Source organism: Nuphar pumila, chromosome 1, assembly GCF_984573655.1.
Source record: "Nuphar pumila chromosome 1, dmNupPumi1.hap1.1, whole genome shotgun sequence".
Lineage (NCBI taxonomy): Eukaryota > Viridiplantae > Streptophyta > Magnoliopsida > Nymphaeales > Nymphaeaceae > Nuphar > Nuphar pumila.
The window spans coordinates 99,685,984-99,702,201 of record NC_143249.1 but is presented as its reverse complement, the minus strand read 5'-3'; positions in this window follow the sequence as shown (position 1 = coordinate 99,702,201).

Sequence of the window (16,218 nt, the reverse complement as noted above, 5' to 3'; positions counted from 1 at the left end):
TTTATTTAATACAATCTAAACCATCGGCTGGAAACACCTCAATTATCTTGGTTCGTGTCTATTGTCCAGATTGCTCACAAAGCCATGTAAATTCCAATCCAGCCAAAACCCAGCTAGTATTGCTGATGCTAAAGTTAATTCAAACAGTCTCACTACCTTATACAGACATTTGTCATCTCACATGTAGTAAGATGAAGGGAAAATAGATTAGGCATACTCCTTCTGTCAAAGGGATTCCTTAATATCAGCTGATTTGATCATTGACAGCACTGGATCCATGGCTTACAACATAAGCTCAGTAATAAGTGATCAAAACCAGGAATTTTAACTAACAAAATCACTTTACCATAGTTATATTTTTCATCCTTTTCTCTTTTTTTTTTAGCAATGTCCAGACTTGAATTGATGACAAAACAGGCAAGATGGATAGACAATCGGAGATCAAGGTGAGAGCAGGTTATTCATGGCGTACACAGGAAATCACGAAACCAATCTAACAGATGATCAATATGGGAGTAAATTTTGAGAAAATAATAAATAATAAAAAAAAAATGAATAGAAGATAGCCATGGAACCCCTTTCTTGGCTTATCAATCGATCGCCTAACATGGGACGCAAAAGCAGATCTAAACAAGATGTCGCTAACATCAAGCTAATGAGTTTTAAATGAAACAGAAGTAAAATTAGATTTCAATCTGGAGAGCGTGAACAGAGATCTACAAGTGATTTGGATAAAACAACATAAACGCACACTTAGATTTAGGGAAGAAAACAAGAAAAATCAAGATAAATCACAAAGGAAAGAAAAGAATGGCGGGAAAGACAAAACAAAACAAAACAAAAAAATGTTGGAATACAATGATTCCGTTGATGTTGCAACTATGTAATCCGGTGTTGCTATATGCAACTCGGATTTGCAGAGTGTGCATTAATGGAGCTCGAATCAAGAAATCAGAATAATAAAAAAAAATGAAATGGAGAGACAAAAATAAAAAAATCCTGATGAATCAACGATGCCATTACGAGGCATCGTTGATCATCTATATGTAAGGAAGGATATTCAATGGAATAAAAAATCCATGGAAACAGATACTGGAAATCAAAAAAATGAAAAATAAAGAAAACGAATAAAAAATAAAAAAAAGAAAAAAAGCTGAAATGTGGAGGGGCTTCTTACCTTGATTTTGTAAACGTTCTGAAGGAGGAAACTGATACTCCTTTGGTGAGATAAAAAAGGGGAGCTCTCTGGTTCTTCTGGCTTGCAGGGACTTCCCAATTTGGAAGAGAGGGAAAGAATAGGGAAAAGGGGTCGATAATGGATGAAGTCGATCGATGGAATGGGTGGTGGATCCTTGCTTCCCCTGCGTGCTCCCCTTTTAAAGAGGAGGAGGAGAGTTCGAGAGAGGGGAATTTGGTTGCAGATGGATGGAGGAGACTCCAAGGGTGGTTGGCGATTGAAGGTGGAAACGAAAGGGGCGAGCCCGCGACCGTTGCATTTTTCCTCAATTTCCAAAGAGGGGATCCTTTTAAAATTTTTCCAAAAAAAGGGCTTTCAAGAGAGGTTTTTAACAAAATAAGTTTCAAAAAGAGAGTAAACTGCATAGTTTCTGATTTTTTTTTGGATTTTTGATTTTCTTGAAATTTTCTATATATATATATTTTTGTATTTTTTAAAACAAAACTCTAAAACTAAGGAATTTAAACTAATTTTACAAAAATTTAAAATATTTATAAAAGAAAGGTTTTTCTGAAAGATCAGGGTTATCTTGGGGAAATTTCTTTAAAAAATGAGTTTGGATCCAGGTTTTGAGAAAATGTTCGAGTTTTGAAACTCGAATCGAGAAATCTAACGGGATCGATCCAAATGGATGTCGGATGGACTGTCCTAGCTATTTAAAAACTATTTTTGGTATTTTCTGAGAGTTTGGTTTATAAATCGGATGACAAAGCTCAAATTTGGATTTTGATATCGGATCCGGATCCAAAATCGAGTCAGATATATAAAATGGATTTAGTTTTAGTAAAACCTGAGAAATAAACTGGAATTTAGATTTGAAACTGACTCAATTACTCAGAAAATGGGGTTAGGGGCAAAAGGGGAATATTTATAATATTTTGAAAATTTTGGGGTGTTCACACCAGTTTAAATAAATGTTGTTTCTTGTTGGGTCTTTGGTCATAGTGTATGTTTGTCAAGTTAGATCAATCGTTTAGGGTGTGTCGTGTCATTGTTGGAAGCATTTGTGCTCATTTCAGTTTAGCATCAGTTTTTGTGTGCTGCAATTCCAATAGATCATATATCAGCAGTTTCAATATTGATTTAGTTGATAATTAGGTTGCTTGTAACTTCATTTGAGTTTGTTCAAAAAGAAAAAGAAAGAAAAAAATTCCATTGTTTCATAGAGGAAAAAAAATCGGTTTTGACGTTTTATTAATTTTAGTTTTCTGAAAATTTTCTGGTAACATAGTGTGGTAATTAGGTTCGTTTCCAGTAAATTAAAGTCTAGTTTATCTTAACTTTATGTTTGCTTATTGTTTGTGTTTTATGTGTGTTTAAAGAGAAAAAGAAAAAAAAAAGTTATTGATTTTTTTAGTTAGGAAAAATTGAGTTTTGTAGAATGTTGTCTTCTTCAAGCTAGACGTCTGCCATTAGAGGTCTAGCTGGAGCTTGAGGGTGTTTGGTAAGTTTTATTTCAGAAGAGGTAAGCTGATAAGGTTGTCTAGATTCATTGAATTAGGATTTGGTGTCTTAGACGTTTTTTTTTGAAGTTTGTTTAGGTAAGTCTTGAATTAGATGTTATCTCATTTAGTCTTTTAGAAAGTCGTGTGTCCATTCCATTCCTAACCTTGTTTTGTATTAGGTAGACGTTGGTTTAATTAGATTAGTAATAGTCTAGTTTAATTAGGTCGAATTTGGAAGAAGGTTATTAGAGTAATTTTAGTGGCCAACGAGTTTGGCAACTTTGGATTCCCCCAAATTCGTGGGAGGGAATTAAGGAATGCTTTGAATTGTTTAGCCAACCTAGAGAGAAGAGTTTCCCTCCTCTACACGTTTGGAAATAAAATTTAAGTTTCAAATACCTTTCTAAAAACGTGTCCAAAGATTTGGAAAAGATTTTTAAGATTGGTTTATTGCTTTTAAGGAGAACCAAAAACGTATGGGATCCCCTCTTTGCTGGACGGTTTTACTTATTTGAATCTTCCAATTTAGTTGCCAAAACATTCATTATGTATACCTTCCTTTCCAAAAATTATTTTTAGCATTAATATCCCCTTCTCTCTCTCTCTAACGTTCTATTTTGACATAGAGTATATTTAGTATTAATTAATTTACTAAGTTTGACTTAACCTTAGGTTCTAGAAATTGATACATTAGTTAAGTGGGTATTAATTAGTTTTATTGATTTTCGGTTTTAGTTAATTAGATTTGAATTTTGAAGTTTCTATTTTAGTTAGTTTGTCTAACCTAGGCAACCTAGAGGGTCCATAGTAGGTCGTGAGCCCAGTCAAAGTCCAAAGCTAGCCCAAACCGTCCCTCTTTAGTAACCATAGTCTCCTCTTAACTCTAGTTAGTCAATATCTTTAGTTAAATTATTTAGTTCATGTTTGAGGTGCTAACTTGTACTTCTTAACGATTCCATTTAATGTGTGGATTGAATGTGTGTTGAGTAGTTAAGAGTTAATTTAGATCTAGCCTAGTTATTAGCATTAGTACTCTTATTTAGTGCATGTAATTTAGTTTATCATAGTTTATGTGTTAGTAATTAGATTAATTTTCCAAGTAGTTCGTGTAGTTCGTGTTTAAATAGGGTAATTCATTTAAGAGTTTTAAATTCTGTTATTTGTGTTAGTTTAGCAATTAACTAATAGTGTTAGGACTGTTGCTTGCATTTAATTTGTAGTCTTAGTGTAAAAAGTGAATTCCCCAAGTGAATAGTGCACTGATTCAAGAAACTGATTTTTGCTCTGTCTTGCACTCGTCATTTTATATTCAAATTTTTTGCGTTTTTCAAGAATTTTTGCTCTATTCTCTTTATTGGCGTGTTCACTGTCCGCAGTCCAAAATTCAGCTCATTTCAAGTTGATTTGGTCCGGTTTTTGAGTGTTTTGTGAAAATAGCTTTTTCGGGTTTCTCAATTTCGGGTCCTACAATTTCCAAAATTATCCTAATTTTGAAACGCTTATATCTGGAATTCCAGAAAGCATTTTTCAAATATGTAAAAACTGTCAGATTCTTTAATCTGTTAGTTACAAAACAGAAGAAATTTCAGGAATTTCGGACTTTGTTTGCTTTGTCAAACACTCTGTTTGCAAAAAGCTGTTAGAATTCACTTTTTCACTAGTTAGGGGTAAAATAGTCATTTCAGGGTTTTATTGATTTTTGTGAGTTTTCTGCATTTTAGCTAGTGTATCTGTATTAACCACGTAGTTAGGGATAGATTAGCCATTTCGTAAAGTTAGTTTAATAGTTTATTTGATTTTTTGTGCTAATTAGAGTTTGAGTTGGTTAATTTCTGTAGAATTAGGTTTAGTTTAATTGTTGAATTTATTTGTTATAACTGTTTACTGACTTTTTACTTTCTTTGTTTTAGGTTGAAAAGCTACTAAAGAGTACAGGGTTAATCTTGTCCAGTGTAAAAAAGTAACATTCGGGTGAAAGGATGAAATTACCCTTGGCGAGCAGAAGAAGAATTAAAGTTGCTTTTCTAGTTAATTTCAGTTGTTATTTTGTAGTTTTATTAGAATTGTAATTGTTGACTTAGATTCATAATTGTTTATTAATAAATTAAAATTTTTAGAATTAATTGGAATATTTCTCGTTCCCTGTGGATTCGACCCGTACTTGCCACTTCTGTGGAAAGTCGGTTTTATTACTTTTGGTTGACGATTTTCCAAGTGTTCTTATTGAAAATATCTTTTAAAAATATCGTTTGTAAAAACACAACCAAATTTTGGCGCCATTGCCGGGGAACGACGAATATATTCTTTTATTTCTTAGATTTCAGTTTATTAATCTGTGTTAGTTAATTAGCTGTTATTATCTTTCTAGTTAGTAGGATTAGTAAGTAAATATAGGTTTAACATAGTTAGTGAATATGGGATTCACATACTATTTTTCAAGGATTCACTGAATATTCATTCTGCAAGGAGCGATTAGACAAGTGGGTTTTAGAGAACACAGTTGTGATTTCCTGTATTCTTTTATTTCAGTAATTTAGATTAGTTTTACTTTGTTATTTCATTTAGTTTCTTAGTTAGTTTTGACATAGTTAACTGAATAGTAGTAGTTGTTCTTTATCTTTGTTATTTATATTTTTAGTATTTAACTTAGTTTTGATTTAGATTTAGGTTGGTTGCCTACATCTGGTCTTAGTATCAGTGTATGCAGGGGCAAAGAGCTTTAGGAACCCCATTACATCCATTTGTTGACAACCCAGAGAGAATTTTACATTCTCCTCGAAGTTCGACAACAGTGGGCGATATGGATCCTCCAGCTCTAGTTCCTCCATGTGCACTGAGGGAGTACTTTACTCCCACAGACTATGTTCAGGAATCCTGCATTCGGAGACCCGATGTTAGAGCGCCCCATTATGAGATTAAGGCCAGCATTATTCAGATGCTTCCATCTTTCTATGGCCTTAGTCATGAAGATCCCTACAGACATTTGGATGAATTCCTCGAAATCTGTTCTACAGTCAAGATATAGAATTTCGATGATGATGCATTGAGGTTGACCCTGTTTCCATTTTCATTGAAGGACAATGCCAAGTATTGGCTAAAGTTCTTAGATTCAGTAGAAATAGGGTCGTGAGATCAGTTACAACAGGTGTTCCTTAGGAAATACTTTTCCATCGGTATGACGAACCAGTATAGGCGAGCCATTACTAGCTTCTCAGAGCTAGATGGTGAGCAATTTCATGAGACCTGGGAGAGAATGAAGGATCTCCTTAGGATGTGTCCCCATCATCAGGTGTCGAGATGGCAGTTGGTGCAGAGCTTTTATGATGGATTATATGACAGGAATCATCAGATGATCGATTCTTCATGCGGAGGGACCTTCATGTTGAAGAGCGAAGATGAAGCATGGAGGCTGTTTGATACTTTGACAGAAAATTCTCTCCATCATGCTTCTAGTTCGCATTCTGATAGAGCCACACCTAGTATTCAGAAGAAAGGTGGTGTCCTCGAGATTGGTCCATCTATTGCATTACAGTGCAAGGTAGACATGATTGCTCAGAAGTTGGACCAGCTTCTCGCGGGACCATCTACTAGTCAGCAGGTGTGTACTCTTTGTGCCAGTCCAGCACATGCAATTACTGAGTGCCCTTCGGCGGCTCAGTACCCTGAATTTGTACAAGAACAAGTTCAGTCTGCTCAGGGTTATGCCCGACCCCAAAACAATCCATATTCCCCTACATATATTCCGGGTTGGCGTAACCACCCCAATTTTTCATGGAAGAATCCACAACCTTCCTCCCAGATTCCTATATCTTCTCAGCCGGCTCGGCCGCCAGCATTCACTCAGACATTCCAGAGGCTGAGCTATCCTCAGACTTCATCTTCATTTCCTCCTCCGATCTCACAAGAGTCTGCCCCACAAACATCTTTCGAGGAGAGACTTCTCCAAGCGTTCATGAGGTGAAAACCTCTAATCAGAATGCTTTCGAGAAGTGTAGCCAGATCTTGAGCTCGCATACGCAGTCCATTGCAAAGTTAGAGTCGCAGATGGGACAGTTAGCAGAGGCTATCAATAGGAGACCGAAGGGTAGTTTGCCGAGTCAGGCAGTCATGAACTCGAAGGGCAAGGACCAGATGACGGGAGGCCTGTACCATACTGAGTCACAGCAACAGGCCAAATTTGTTATGGCCCTGAAAAGTGGACGTGAGTATCACGTCGAAAGCAGAGAGAGTAGAGAGAGGACAGATGAGCCAGATGCCAGTATTCTATCTTCTTCGGCTCAGTCACCACCATCATCATCATCCCCCACCCTAGTTCATAAGCAGGATAGGAGTGAGCCTTCTCACAAAGAGGAGGACCCCCCGATGTATATCCCCAAACCACCCTATTCCAAAGCATTAGAATCTCCTGGATTTAGAGGAAAGCAAGGCACGAAGATCCAGGACATGCTTGACATCTTCAAGCATGTGCAGATCAACTTGCCTTTGCTCGATGCTATTCAGTAGGTGCCGGCTTACGCGAAATTTCTGAAGGAACTGTGTACACAAAAGAGGAAATCTAGAGTAAAAGTTCCTAACAGGGTCCATTTGACTGAGCAGGTGAGTTCAGTGATTCAGCATCAGACTCCACCAAAGCTCAAGGAATATTCGGATAGAACGTGCGTTGCTCGATCTTGGAGCAAGTGTGAACATTCTGCCTGGATATTTCTATGATTCATTTGGGCTAGGAGAAATAAGATCGACTCCTATTGCACTTCAACTGGCAGATCGTTCTGTCAAGGTACCAAAAGGTGTCTTGGAAGACGTGCTAGTTAAAGTGGACAATTTCTGTTTTTCAGTCGATTTTATCATTCTTGATATGGAAGGAGTGGATAGCCATCACTAGACTCCGATCATTCTGGGCAGACCATTCTTGGTGACTGCCAATGCATATATAAATTGTAGAACTGGAGCTATGGATTTATTATTCGGCAACAGAAAAGTCAAGTTGAACATTTTCAATGCCGCGATGGGTCCAGCGGGAGATATGGATTGCTTCCATGTAGATATTGCACAGGATTTAGTGGAAGCACATCCAGACTTGTACATGACAGAGGAGTCATTAGAGTTGTATCATACAAGGAAGGATAGTTATATACTTAGTGTAGACGTGTCTGGAGTGTCATCAGAATTACCTCCTTGGAGAGTTGGCATTGAAACTCTCCCACCACTTGCGGAGACCCCCGCCAAATCCTCGATAGAGTCTCCTCCGAAACTTGAGCTGAAACCCTTGCCAGATTCCCTCAAGTATGCATATCTCAGAGTTGGTGAGACTCTGCCTGTGATTATCTTGTCACTGCTCACTAAGGAGCAGTAGCAGAGATTGCTTGATATTTTACGAGATCACAAGGCAACGATTGGTTTGGGAGTGGCTGATTTGAAGGGGATTGATCCTTCATTCTGCATACATAGAATTCATTGTGATGAAAGAAGTCAAGCCAGTGCGGGATATGCAGAGAAGATTAAATCCCAATATGAAAGAAGTGGTGAAGAATGAGGTAGTGAAGTGGTTGGATGCCAGAATCCTTTACCCCATTTCTGATAGCCAGTGGGTCAGTCCGATTCAAGTTGTACCGAAGAAATCAGGACTCACTGTTGTAGAGAATGAGAAGGGGGAAAGAATTCCAATGAGGACCACCACAGGGTGGCGAGTCTGCATTGATTATAGGAAGTTGAATATGGCAACACGGAAAGATCACTTCCCGTTGCCGTTCATTGATCAAATTTTGGAGAGACTCGCAGGACAGAGCTACTATTGCTTCTTAGATGGATATTCAGGGTATAATCAAGTAGTTGTCCATCCTGACGACCAGAAGAAGACTACATTTACATGTCCTTATGGCACCTTCGCATTTAGATGTATGTCGTTTGGGCTCTACAATGCCCCGACAACTTTTCAGAGGTGCATGTTAGCTATCTTCTTTGACATGGTGGATAATGTCATGAAGGTGTTTATGGACGATTTTTCTGTGTATGTCTCTTCAATTGAGGATTGCGTCCAGAAACTTACTCGAGTACTGAGTAGGTGTGCAGAGACAAACCTGGTTCTGAGTTGGAAAAAGAGTCACTTTATGGTCCAGGAGGGGATTGTGTTGGGACACATTGTGTCCAGGAGAGGTATTGAGGTTGATAGAGCGAAGGTGGAATCCATTTCTTGATTGACTCCACCTACCACTGTGAGGCAGATTCGGTCATTTTTAGGGCATACTGGATTTTATAGGTGGTTCATTAAAGATTTCAGCAAAATCTCTCAACCGCTTTGTACTTTATTGGAGAAGGATCAGCCCTTTGATTTCAGTGATGATTGCATGAAGGCCTTTTAGATACTCAAAGAGGCCTTGATTACTGCGCCTATTTTGAGACCTCCGGATTGGACGCTTCCATTTGAGATTATGTGTGATGCTTCTAACTATGCTATGGGGGCCATTTTAGGACAACAGATTGACAAGAAGCCCTATGTGATATACTACGCAAGTAGAACTCTGTCCGATGCTTAGATGAATTACACCACGACAGAGAAGGAGCTACTTGCAGTAGTATTTGCATTGGACAAGTTTAGGTCCTATCTCCTCGGTTCGAAGGTGGTTGTCTATTCTGATCATGCTGCATTGAAGTACATTCTGAGCAAGAAAGACACCAAACCGAGATTCATTCCCTGGGTTCTGTTACTATAGGAGTTTGGTCTCGAGATTCAAGATAAGAAAGGAAGTGAGAATGTAGTAGCAGACCATCTTTCTAGACTGATCATGAAGACCACGCAGGATCAGAGACCGATCAGTGATTCTTTCCCTGATGAGCAGATCATGACAGTTAGAATATCACAGTTACCCTGGTTTGCGGATATAGTGAACTATCTGGTATCGAGGCAGATCCCTGAGCATTGGAGTAAGAATGAGCGAGAGCGATTCTTATCTCAGGTGAGGCATTATTATTGGGATGAACCACAGCTGTTCAAATATTGTGCAGATCAGATCATTAGGAGATGCGTTCCAGAGGAGGAGTATGAGTCCATCCTTAGTTTTTCTCATTCATTAGCCTATGGAGGGCATTTCAGTAGTAGAAAGACAGCTGCAAAGGTTTTGCAGTCTGAATTTTTTTGGCCCACACTCCACAGAGATGCGCATGAGTTCTGCAGGAAATGTCTTAGATGTCAGCAGACTGGGAACATGTCCAAGAGCGACATGATGCCCTTGCTTCCGATTTTGATCATTGAGATTTTTGATGTTTGGGGCATAGATTTTATGGGCCCATTTCTGCCATCATTCGGGAATTTGTACATCTTAGTGGCGGTTAATTATGTGTCCAAATTGGTTGAGGCTGTGGCGACCAAAACCAATGATCATAGAGTGGTGCTTAAGTTCATTAAGCACAATATTTTCAGTCGTTTTGGTGTGCCACGTGCGATGATAAGTGATGGTGGCAAACATTTCAGGAATGTACAGATAGCTTCTCTTTTGAGAAGGTATTGTAATACCCAAAATTTTTAATGATTTATAAATTCTGAAGAAAATTCAAGTTTTAATTTTTATTTATTCTGAATGTGAATTATAGTGTTAAAACCCTTATTTTTATGGTTAGTATTGTTCAAAGTAAAGATCTGAATATATATTTAAAATCCTGATAAAATTTTGTTGAGGCTTGTTCAAAAATCAGAATTCAGGGACATTCTAGTCATTAATCAAATTGTCAAAGGGTAGCTTAGTAATTTGCCAATTCAGTGGCATTTTTCGGTAAAATACCCAACTATATAAGGTCAAAATAGTAATCTTTCTTTTAGGATATTTTCAGGGAATTAATAAAATTGTTAGGGACGAAAATGGTAATTTACCATTTTCAATGGCAGGCTATGTAATTTATTGAACTACAGAAGGACACTCAAGTAATTCTAAATCTCCTTTGGCATTTCTGAAAGATGGAATTGAGCCAAGGTTAACTTGGGTATTAAAAAGTAGCAAATTGAATAAAATATATTAATTTATAATATTTTAATCTCAGACCATGGTTTTAGAAAAACCACTGGCCCAAAACCATGGACAGGCCATGGTTTTCCAAAACCATGGGAGGACAAGTGTCACTCCTCAGTGAGGAGGTGACACTAAGCCTCTCTCTCTCTTTGACACTTGTCAGAAGAATGACAAGTGTCATTCAAAAATTAATTTTTTAATTACTTTGGTGACAAATGTCACCAAAGTGGGCCCCACAAGGGGGGGGCGACCTCCCTTCTCTCTCCTATAAATACCCCTCACCCCCTCTCTCTCTACTCAAGTTTAAAACCCTCCCTTCTCTCTCTAAGCTCTCTCTCTCCTACTTTCTCTCTCTACCTTTGATTTTCTCTCTCTAACTTTTAAACCAAAACCTCCGTAGAATCTCAGATTTTTTCTGAGAAACCTCTTCTAGCCCTTTTCCTCTTTCTTTTAGCAAAGTCCGTTCTTCTGCAAGAAGCTCCGTCAGATCAGAAACAGCCTCAGAAGCACTACCTGCAGGAGTTCTGCTAAACTTAGCAGAAAAGTCAGATTTGGATAGCGGAAGCGCTGCTCAAATCAACTAAACAAGGTTAGTATTCAAGAACCATCTTCTGAATTCAAATTCTCCTTCTAAACCCCAATTCTACTTTGTGTGGATTTAAATTTTGAAAATTTTGTCAAAATTTAATCCAACCCAGCCTCTACGCAAGGGAAGTTCTGTTCAAATTTTTCTAAATATTTTTAAGTATTCCAAACTACTTTAGCAGTAGTTCTGGCAAAATTTTATAAAAGACTTTTGAAAAATTAAGTTTTTATAGCAGGAGTTCTGTCAAAATGATTTAAAGATTTTTGAAAAAAAAGTAGAAATAGTATAGCAGTAATTCTGACCAAATTTTTAAATAATTTCTAAAGATTAATTATTTTAATCAGAATTTTAGCAAAAGCTTTTCAGATAGTTTAGAAATTTTTAGTAGAAGATATATCAAAATTTTTATAATTATTTCAGAAAAAAATTGATTTTTATAAAAGAAATTTTGTTAAAATTTTTCAAAAAAAATCCTTTTAAATATTTAAATCAAAATTTTTGAAAAACCTTTATAAAAATATTTGTGACGCAAAGTCATGTTCAAATTCTTACAACTCGAATTCAAGTTCAAACTTTTTTTCGAACATTTGAGTTATTACAGAGGAAACTCTGTGAAAATTCTTATAAAAGTTTTAAAGTCAATTACAAATAAATTTTTTAGATTTTTAATAATTTCTTCAAAAGATACTTCTTTAAATCATAGGGCAAATACTACTCAAAATTTGATATAAAAATATTAACTAATATAATGAATTCTATCAGATTAAATCAAAGCACGAGCGCTTTATCCTATCGAAATCCAAGTAAGTTATTCTATCAAAATCTTATAATTTTATATTAGACATGCTTTTGATTCATGTTTTTAATTCATGCATGATTATCTAAATTTGATTCTTGATCAAATGCATATTTTAATATCCGCATGAATAAATATTTGTTTTGAATGACAAGATTTTCAATTTTATGATTTGAATAAGATTTTGATGGATACTATGATCAAAACTTTGATTTCGATAAAAGAATTTGTATAGCATGTTGATTTTCGAAAGATTTTATTGTTACAGGAGTCATGTCTATACAAACTTAATTCTCGCCTTCATAGGCGAATGCTCGTTGTGATAGAGCAAAATTCTGGATGGGCTGGATACATATGAACTGTGTTTATTTGAAAGGAATGATTTGGCTATTGAGCCTAGTTTTTGAAAAGATGAAAAGTCCTATAAAAGAATCCTTCAAGCCCATCTAGGTTTAGCCTACCCTGGAAGGGGTAGTGGTACAACCAGGAGTGACATTGTGAAGATGATGATTGTTGGGAGCGATAGATTCCCTGGACCTCCTGTCACTCGGGTTGAGGAGGTCGAGACATCGGGTCTCAAGGCTGCCGCATGCCAGTGGATGCATCCAACTCTCCTTGTTTGCTCGCCATTGCTGAGAATCTTCCCGGTCGTTGACCGCTCGCATGGGAGCCCGTTTCACTCAGGTATCCGGGTAATCCACAATAGAATAATATACCCCCGGAATACTTAGTTTGAGATCGGAGTACTCTCCACCGTACCAGGAGGGCGTTAATATCGAAACAATGACCTCTTTCTTTCACAGAATTTGATCTGAGATTATGCATTATTTTAAATTGTTTTTAATTGCCTTATTTTGCATAATTGTTCTTGAATAAATGCATTTTGATTTGTAAATTATTGAAATCATGCTTAATATTTGAATTGTATGGTTTTGATTAATGACTTACTTGGCTATCATAAGTCTAACCCTGTTTTATGGGGATTTCAGGTTCAAATATGGAATAGGAAATCTTACAATGGATGTTGGACAAGTGTGGCATCGAAGAATCCAGATTCCCAAGATCCTGAGATTAATTTAGGATTTATTTTAAATTTAATCCTAAATGTTTTCATTTTTGAACCTTGTGAAAAGACTATGTATATAATGTTGATATAAATTATTGTTGTTTTTGTTGTTAATTGGAATGTGACGTGCCTGAGGTTTAGGAAACCGAAAATCAAAAATTATTTCCGCTGTTTAAAAAAAAAAAATCTGCATTTTTAAAGGTTTTAAAACCCCGGGGCGTTACAGTTGGTATCAGTGCAGAGTTTTGGGAAATCTGGTTCGAGATCCACCTTGTTCATACATTACACTGTAAGTATGTACTTTAGATTTTTATTTTATTATTATTGTTAAATCATTATTCTTCTTATAGATGACTCCTCAAGATCTGGTCAATATCATTAAAGAACTTGTCAAGGATGTTCAAAAGCTAGAAGAATCACAGACAGTACAAAAACGGCTGGTGGATAATTTAGAAAATCAAGTTCTAAGTCTTACAAAAGAAAAAGAAAACTTAGAAAAATGTCATAGGTGTTTACAGACCCATTTATCACAACCTTGCCCACTGGAATTGGAAGAATGTTTATTTTGTGGAGAAGTTGGGCATATAGAAAAAGAATGCCAAGTGAAGACGGGTTGCATTAAAAGACAGCAAGCCGCTGAAAACCTACCAGATCAACAATCCCGTGTGGATATTCTTGCTCCTCCTCCTCCAATGGAACCTATTGTCATTTCATCCGACTCAACCATAATACCTGCTCCTGCACCCACTTTAACTCCTTTGGACTTTGTATTTTCACTCCAACCTCCTGATCCTATATATACCCCAAGGGAACCTACGGATGACCTTAGCTTATATTTAGGAAATCCAGATAAACAAGTTTATAATATAGATCCAAATATTGCAGGGCCTTCTCATCCACCAGAGCGGATTTGAAACAAGAGGAATTATTTGGGAAAATTCCTCAAGCTTCCATAGGATATCTTTTGTTTACTTTTGTTAAATATGTAAATTCTTGTAAATATGGGTTTTGATGTATATATATGTTCATATGAATAAATGTTCTTTCTACTTTAATCTAAGTCTGATCATTATTTATCAAGGATGCCTCGTCAAACATCAAAGAAGCAACCCAAGGAGCAGAATGGTCAACAAGAATTCATTATGGAAACATTAAATAATTTGGCAGCTGTTATAAGAGATCAGAATCAGAATAGGCAAGACTCAGCTACATCTTCAAAATCCTATCAAAACCATAATGAAGTATCTTATGAGAAGTTTCTCAAATTAGATCCACCTACATTTTCAGGAAAGATGGATCCAGAAGCTGCTGAGGTTTGGATCCGAGAAATAGAAAAGATTTTTCGTGTTCTGACCGTACCTGAAGATCGTAAGGTGAACTATGCAACATACAGATTAAAAGGAGATGCAGAAAGATGGTGGGCATCCACCTTAGAAATTAAATTTAGCAATGGATCCGTTACTTGGGAGCAATTTGTTGAAGTTTTCTATGCTGCATATTTCCCCAAGCATGAAAGAAGCCGTAAAATGAGGGAATTCCTTGAATTACTACAAGGAGGACTCTCTTTATCTGAATACATTACTAAATTCAGAAATTTAGAGAAGTATTGCCCAAATGTCTATAATACGGAAGACGAGAGGGCAATGAAATTTACTAGAGGATTGAAACCAGTTCTACGAACCAAAGTCCTCACTAGTAGGCCAGAAACTTTAGACAAGGCGGTGGAAATAGCTACATTGATACAAGAAGATTGGGAAGAAATACAGAAGAATCAATCTGGCAGAACGGTTTCTCAATTCAGAGGCCAAAGGAGTTGGCCTAAAAGAAATTTTGAAGGAAGAAGGTTCATCCCTCCAGCAAAGAGGCCACGTCAGCAGTTTCAAGTCAATCAACCACAATTACCAGCTACACAACTACCAGCTAGATCGTGTCAGAATTGCTATCGATCCCATCCAGGACAACCCTGCCCCCGAACAACTGGTGGTTGTTTATATTGTGGTAAGTCTGGCCATTTCATTAAAGACTGCTATAAAAAGGAAATGGATGAACATGCTCGAGGCCTTATTAGACCTCGCCCTCAGCAACAACCCCAGTATCCGTACCAGCAACAACAACAACAGCAACAACAACAACAACAACGACCGCAGAATAAAAAAGTACCAGGTCGCGTTTATACCGCCAATGTTGATCAACTACCTAAGGGTGACCTGATTCAAGGTACTTTATCTATAGCTGGACATGCTGCTTTTACTCTATTTGATTGCGGTTCAACTCATTCTTTTATTTCCAAGAAGTTTACTACTTTACTTAATATGCCTATCAAGTCTTTGAACTGTGCTCTGGAAGTGGTCAACCCAGTAGGATGTAAATCTTTTTGTGGGTTATACTTGCCGAATCTAGAAGTATATATTGAAGGACAGAATTTACCTGCTGACCCAATTCTATTAGACATGTCAGATTTTGATATTATATTGGGTATGGATTGGCTACATCAACATCATGCAAGAATATTTTGTCAGGAAGGAAAAGTTACTTTTTCTCAACCAGGTATTCCTAAGGTAGAATTTAGATTATCCAATTCTACTCCTAAAAATCGAGTTATTTCTTCTTTAAAGGCCCAGAAATATTTGAGGAATGGATGTACAGCCTTTCTAGTCAGCATTACTCTTGCCAGACCAGCAGAAATTTATCTTGAAAGTCTGGATATTGTTCATGAATTTTCAGATGTTTTTCCTGATGAATTACCAGGACTTCCTCCACATAGAGAGATAGAATTTGGTATTGAGTTAATGCCAGGAACTGCACCAATTTCTAAAGCTCCTTATAGGATGGCTCCAGCAGAACTCACAGAATTAAAAAAGCAATTATTGGAATTAATGGAGCTGGGATTTATTAGACCAAGTATGTCTCCCTGGGGTGCACCAGTATTATTTGTAAAGAAGAAAGATGGGTCATTAAGATTATGTATAGATTACAGACTTCTTAATCAAGTTACCATAAAGAATAAATATCCGTTGCCACGAATTGAAGATTTATTTGATCAATTACAGAAGGCTAAGGTATTTTCAAAGATTGATCTTAGATCTGG